A 5,816-nucleotide genomic window follows, 5' to 3' on the forward strand; every position below is an offset into this window, starting at 1 on the left:
AGCTTCTGGGGATTAAGTCTGGCGCACTTTGTTTTTACCTCAGAAGCAGGTGCTCGCGCTATCGGTAGGTTGTCTTTCTTCCGTGTTAGTGTTTTAGTTAGTTGCTTATGGTTAATTCAGTGTATGAAACCTGTAAAGTAATATGCAACTTTCTTTTGTAGATGACTTTGGCTGTTTGTCCCATATATGTTGCAGGTATGTTGTAAAGTATAAATTGTCTACCACTATACGACCACGTGTTACGCAGAAGCAGGTGCTCGCGCTATCGATGACTTTGGCAGTTTGTCCCATATATGTTGCAGGTTGCAGAATAAAGTTACACTGCTTCCATTAAACCTGACTCCAGTGAAATACATAGAAATAGCAGCAGAGCAAAACAGACCGTCACACGAGCATTAATGTCCATAGCAACAGTGTCCAAAGTAGAAATAGCTCCTCGGAGAATGTGGTGCACTGGACATTTTCCTCCATAGTTTTAATGACTAAATCCCAAAGTAGCTAAACACTACAGTTGAATATGATCTGTGGATGAACAGGTGATGAGTGATGCCTTCAGAAAGTCAGACTTCACAGGTAATTTGTAAGGGACAAACAGTATGTGTTAGCCCCACAAATATAGATAAACAAAAACCATAGAAAGCATTTTTCAGAGGGTTTATTTGGCCACTGATGAGGGTTCTTTGTGGGGACTGTGACCGTATCTGAAAATAATGAACCCTCCTCTTTTTGGATATCATATGCAGCCTCAGTGTTGTTGGATACTACCATAAAGATTATATTCATGGGAGAATAATGTTAATGTGTGTGTGTATGTATGTGTCAGACACAGAGAGCAGTAGACATTTTATGTATTTGCTCTTTAATCCATTCTTCACCATGCCCCAACAATTTGAGATGCTGTGTGCCCTGCAATTGAATGACTAATCCAAAAGGTCACCAAGGATACACATCAAAACATGATGCGAGAGGTGAATGTCACGAATACCATTGTGTCTACAGACATGGTGATTAAACGAACAGAAGCTTAGGATGATTAACAGTCTCTTCTTTTGTTTCCTTGTAAAACGTTAAAACAACAAAGTAGATAGTGAATAGTTTTCTGAAAACTCACAGCTGCATGTAAAACTTTGACAGTTTGAGTTAGTATATCAATCAGAAGCAGAGTTTTCAGACTTAAGTGATTTATGATGATGGGGGGGGGGGGAGACACCGGGTGGGGGGAAGACACCCTTACCTTTTATATTCTCTTAACTTTTCTCTTTTTACCGATGGGGGCGTAGGGATGGGGCCTTATTCAGCACTGAGCAAAATGAGAAACATGACCTTGGACTCCAGAGGGGTTTCAAAAGCAATGGAATGAAAGACAGCTCTTCCTGTCGGCCATTGTTACACTGCCTACAGCAAATCACAGCACACTCACAAAGCCCATAACTACACTGCTAAAGAGGTTTATCCATTATCACACTATATCATGTATTTAGGAAATGTTTACTATTTTTTTTTCTGCAAACCATTACTCATCAGAAGGATTTCAAAATAATGTGTTTTGGCCTTTCAGTGGGCTGCATGGAACAACTATCATATTTTTGGTAAATTATGAATGAATTGGTAGCTATGGTGCAATGTTTAGTCAACATATGCAATGAGGAAATGTTCAGATTTTGCCACATTAGAAACGACTTATAGTGATCACTTTTGGCCAAGCCGAAATTAATCATTACAATCGGTTGATTACTATAACCAAATTGCGTAGCTTCGGTATGATAGTCCTTAAGCTTGAGGGAAAGGTAACAGCAGTTAGGACATGATAAGAGCGATATCACAATGTGACTTCTGTATGCATGTGCTGACGTCTCTGAGCTTTTATCATCGGTTTGTACCAGAGTATCAACACTGATCCCAACATAATCAGTTTGGCTCAATTTGGTTGGCAGTACTCAGCATGAATGAAAGAGACACAGGGAGGAGCAGTAAATCACTGACTGCGCCCGTTAAAACAAAATATAATAAAAAACATTTAATACTCTAAATAAAAATAACTTAAACGGTCTAAAATGTATGCACTCTGCGCTCACACCTGCCTGAGCATGCAGGGGTGTGTCGGTTTAAAAATGAGGCACCCTGTTGCTCTAATGCTATTTGAAAACAGCACTCCTCTTTTATACCATGTACCTGGTGCATAGATTATTTTCCCACCATTAAACTAGCAAAGATGCGCTGAACATATCCTTGCTCCATGTCCTCTACACCATGAGCTCATATCCTTAACAGTCCTGTGTGTTCAAAACTAATGGGCTGTTCAAATCCATAAGTGTTTCATGTGATTTTGATTTTGTAATTTTCCTAAACATGTGTTATGGTGCATCCAGTCCAAGGGGCAACATCCTGGGCTGAGCGATGAGGCCGATACGGAAGTGTAAAATAGTCTCAATCGCGAGGTTCTTCATTCATGACAACTCTGAGGGGGGTGAATTTTTTTCTAACTCCCCCGTTTAAGCGATATTGAGGTTTAAAATTATGCATAATTAGGGGCGTGGTCTGTTTGACACCTGGGCACAGGCTACGATGCGGGCAGAGCTTGTCACTAGCCGCTCGTTAGCTCTCCTCAAGCCACCTGCAAGCTGCTCGGTCCACTCGTAGGTTCATGTCGGCGGATCCCCGTCGATTCACTCGACACAAACCATGGCTGGCTGTGCAGTTCATTGTACTAACAGACCGTCTCACAGCTCTGTTGTCAAGTTCTTCCGGTGAGTGAAAATCGATTTTTATTTAATTCATATATTAGAAGCGTAGCAATGATTAGCAGGTAGTGTTGCTCACGATGCATGGCTTGTTAGCTTATGTCGAGATTAAGCTAATGTTGTTTAAGCTTGTGTTCACCGCATAGCCTGTAGGTTCCTCTCTGAGCAGCACAGCCCGATGCGGTCCTCATGCTACATTATGGAGCGTTAATGCTAATGTTGTTTAAGCTTGTGTTCACCGCATAACCTGTAGGTTCCTCTCTGAGCAGCACAGCCCGATGCGGTCCTCATGCTACATTATGGAGCGTTAATGCTAGTCACAGTAAACCGGTGCCCACTCTACACAGAGTGGAGAAGTGTTTCAATGTAGACATGGAGATAATTAGTTACAGCGATCAATGTTGGTGCGTCATGTAAAACTACTGCGCACATATGTAAGCCTGGTCACAGGAATGAAAGCTTAAATGATGTTATATTATCTCTTTAGCATGAGTTTTATTATCGAGACGAACCCTATTTGTTAATGTTAAGGCTATATACATCTGGCAAGGGTAGTTGATAATAATAATAGTTATTATATTTATATATATTTGTTTCATTAGATGATGTCATCTTTGGTTTCAGTGAATACTAAGTTTGTGTTCCATAATTGTCCGCTTTCAAACTCATCTCACTTGTGTGTTAGAAACGTGAATATTGCATGAAATAGTAACTATATGAATATGAAATAACTTCAAATATAAGTAACAAATAGGCCCTAATAACACAAAGAGGCAATGCAACAGATGGATAATGTGAAGTGGGATATCTAAAAAGACTGAAGTAATTGAAATTGTATTGTTTGCATATACATAAGTATGAAGATGGTAACCTGACAGATATTGTTTTTTACATATTTTTTTATTCGTTTAGTTTTCCTCTAGGTGATCCTGAGAGGTTAGACCTGTGGGTGATCAACATGAAGAGACAGAACTGGATTCCGAGTCTCTGCAGTCAACATTTTGAGAGACAACACTCGAGCATTGACAAAAGGGTACACAGAAATGCTTTAATAACTTCTGAGAAATCAAGGAACTTGATTGTTACATGGCAACTACAATTTTATCATGATCTGTGTACTGTACATTTCTACTCTATTTACAATGAATTTTTTTATACACATATCGGTGTGTTTTCGAGTTTGACTCAGACAGCCTGCACCAGTGGATGTCCAACATGAGGAGACAGAACAGGACTCCAACAAGATTGAACACTAAGTGTCATCACCTATGCACTGACTCCAGGTACAGATTTGTCTTCATACCTTTCAAACAATCAAAGCAAAGATAATGTGGAAGAACTCCATACTGCATTGTCTTGGTAGTGCACTGTTTAATTCAAATACAGAGTTGAATATCCACAGAATTTTTAGGACAGAAACTTTGTTCATTAGTAACACTTCCTCTACAAAATGCCATACTTTTATGTCTCCTGTCATTTTATGAGGGATGGAGGAGCCTGAAGGACTCAGCTATGCTGACGGTGTTCTGTCTCTTATTGGGAATTAGAAAAATAAAACACTGGGTTTTTATCTAAAGTGTATCAATCAGATTGTAAAAGATAATAATTTTTGTAACCAACTATAATGAATATAGAAATTAAATATATTATCCATGACTCATAGCAATGATTGCCAACTCTAAATAGTTGCAGGCAATCTTTAGTTGAGGGAGAAAACATGAAGTGTTGGGCCGATGAAGCTTGTGCAGGTCGTACTCGTGTTGACCACCCTGAAGCTGCCGATCTCCACCATGTTGCTGCTAAGGACAGATCCGGTGCTGCAGTGCTTCATCTAAGGAAAAGAAGAAACTCATTATAAAAGAATGACTTGTGTTGTGTATGTTCCAGCAAAGACTGGTTCTTACAGTTTATTCTGTGTTCAGCACCACAGATTTCAGTCGGAACCGATTTACTGGGCTCTGGGTTTGTACCTATTGTAAGTAAGTTTGGATCAAAATGTCAGCCAAATGTAATGTACTGAAAGAAATAAAACATTGTACAAATGGATAAAATGTATTTCTACCTCATCTGTAATGTTCAAGGTGATAATCTCCCACAGAGCTGTTGATAACCGTCCACATCAAGTCTCTCCACTTCCCTCTGTGGAAACATAATTGTATAATTAATGAGAACTATTTACAACACTGGTGTGTGGAGATTATAATCATATCTAATCTGTCCAATTCACTCTAAAACTCCATAAAAGGCTAAATAAATGAGGTGGCAATGGGAATGGTGGATATACCAGCCTGTATCAGCACATTTGTGAAACATAGTTACTATCACATGCAGCTTAAACATGTAGCGTATTGATATTAACTTATTAAAATCAATTCACAACTAAACACACAACTCTGTAGTTAACTTGCTTCAATCTTTTCATTAGATGTGTTAAATAAACGGTAATTTTTATAACAATAACATATTAAAAACCACTTGAGGCATGTAAGCATATGATTATATATATAATAGGTTTTGTTGTTGTAGTTTCAAGGTAACTTACCTCTAGTGAGTTCGTAGAGATCGCGACCAGCCGGATCAGCTACAGCACAGCGCTAACCGGTTAGCAGCGTCGGGTAGCATGTAGCCTAGCTCCTTAGCTCTGAGCTAACCTGGAAACGCTGAGCTCCGAGAGCATCGCTCGGCTGTCAGTCTTCACTCGCGCTCCTCCTCCTTGCCCATTGATTCGGTGGCCAGGAACGAGGAGGAGTAAGCACCGGCAAGATGGCGCAGGGGGAACACCTCCTACTAGCCTTATTCTCACTCTGCAGAAACCAATGGGTGACGTCACGGACCCTCCGTCCATCTATATATACAGTCTATGATCCAGTCACAGTCATTCTCTATATAAACAAAACGGGTACCTACATGGTTATAGACTGACAAACATAACAGAGGTTTATAATTCCAGAAAGCAGCTTCTGTTTTTCTCTGCACAGCTCCTGTTTTCACCACTGGAACACAAGTACATTTAGACAGTGAAATGCCGATCAAGTGTCTGGTACTCCCATGAATATTTAAAGGACACTTTTAATC

The 5,816-nt window shown here is 39.8% G+C and overlaps 2 long non-coding RNA genes across 2 annotated transcripts; one reads left to right on the forward strand and one right to left on the reverse strand.

Moving 5' to 3' along the window:
- The first annotated feature begins 2,615 nt into the window (after positions 1-2,615).
- Positions 2,616-4,555, forward strand: LOC133973616 (uncharacterized). Its single transcript, XR_009924586.1, has 3 exons — positions 2,616-2,747; positions 3,654-4,024; positions 4,428-4,555. It is a non-coding gene; the product is annotated as an uncharacterized LOC133973616 (long non-coding RNA).
- LOC133973623 (uncharacterized) lies at positions 4,506-5,536 on the reverse strand. The gene is made up of 4 exons (XR_009924587.1): positions 5,284-5,536; positions 4,804-4,880; positions 4,646-4,711; positions 4,506-4,572 (listed from the first exon to the last, which is right to left on the reverse strand). It is a non-coding gene; the product is annotated as an uncharacterized LOC133973623 (long non-coding RNA).
- Between the last annotated feature and the right edge of the window lie 280 nt (positions 5,537-5,816).

The sequence above is a fragment of the Platichthys flesus genome, chromosome 2 (assembly GCF_949316205.1).
Source record: "Platichthys flesus chromosome 2, fPlaFle2.1, whole genome shotgun sequence".
Lineage (NCBI taxonomy): Eukaryota > Metazoa > Chordata > Actinopteri > Pleuronectiformes > Pleuronectidae > Platichthys > Platichthys flesus.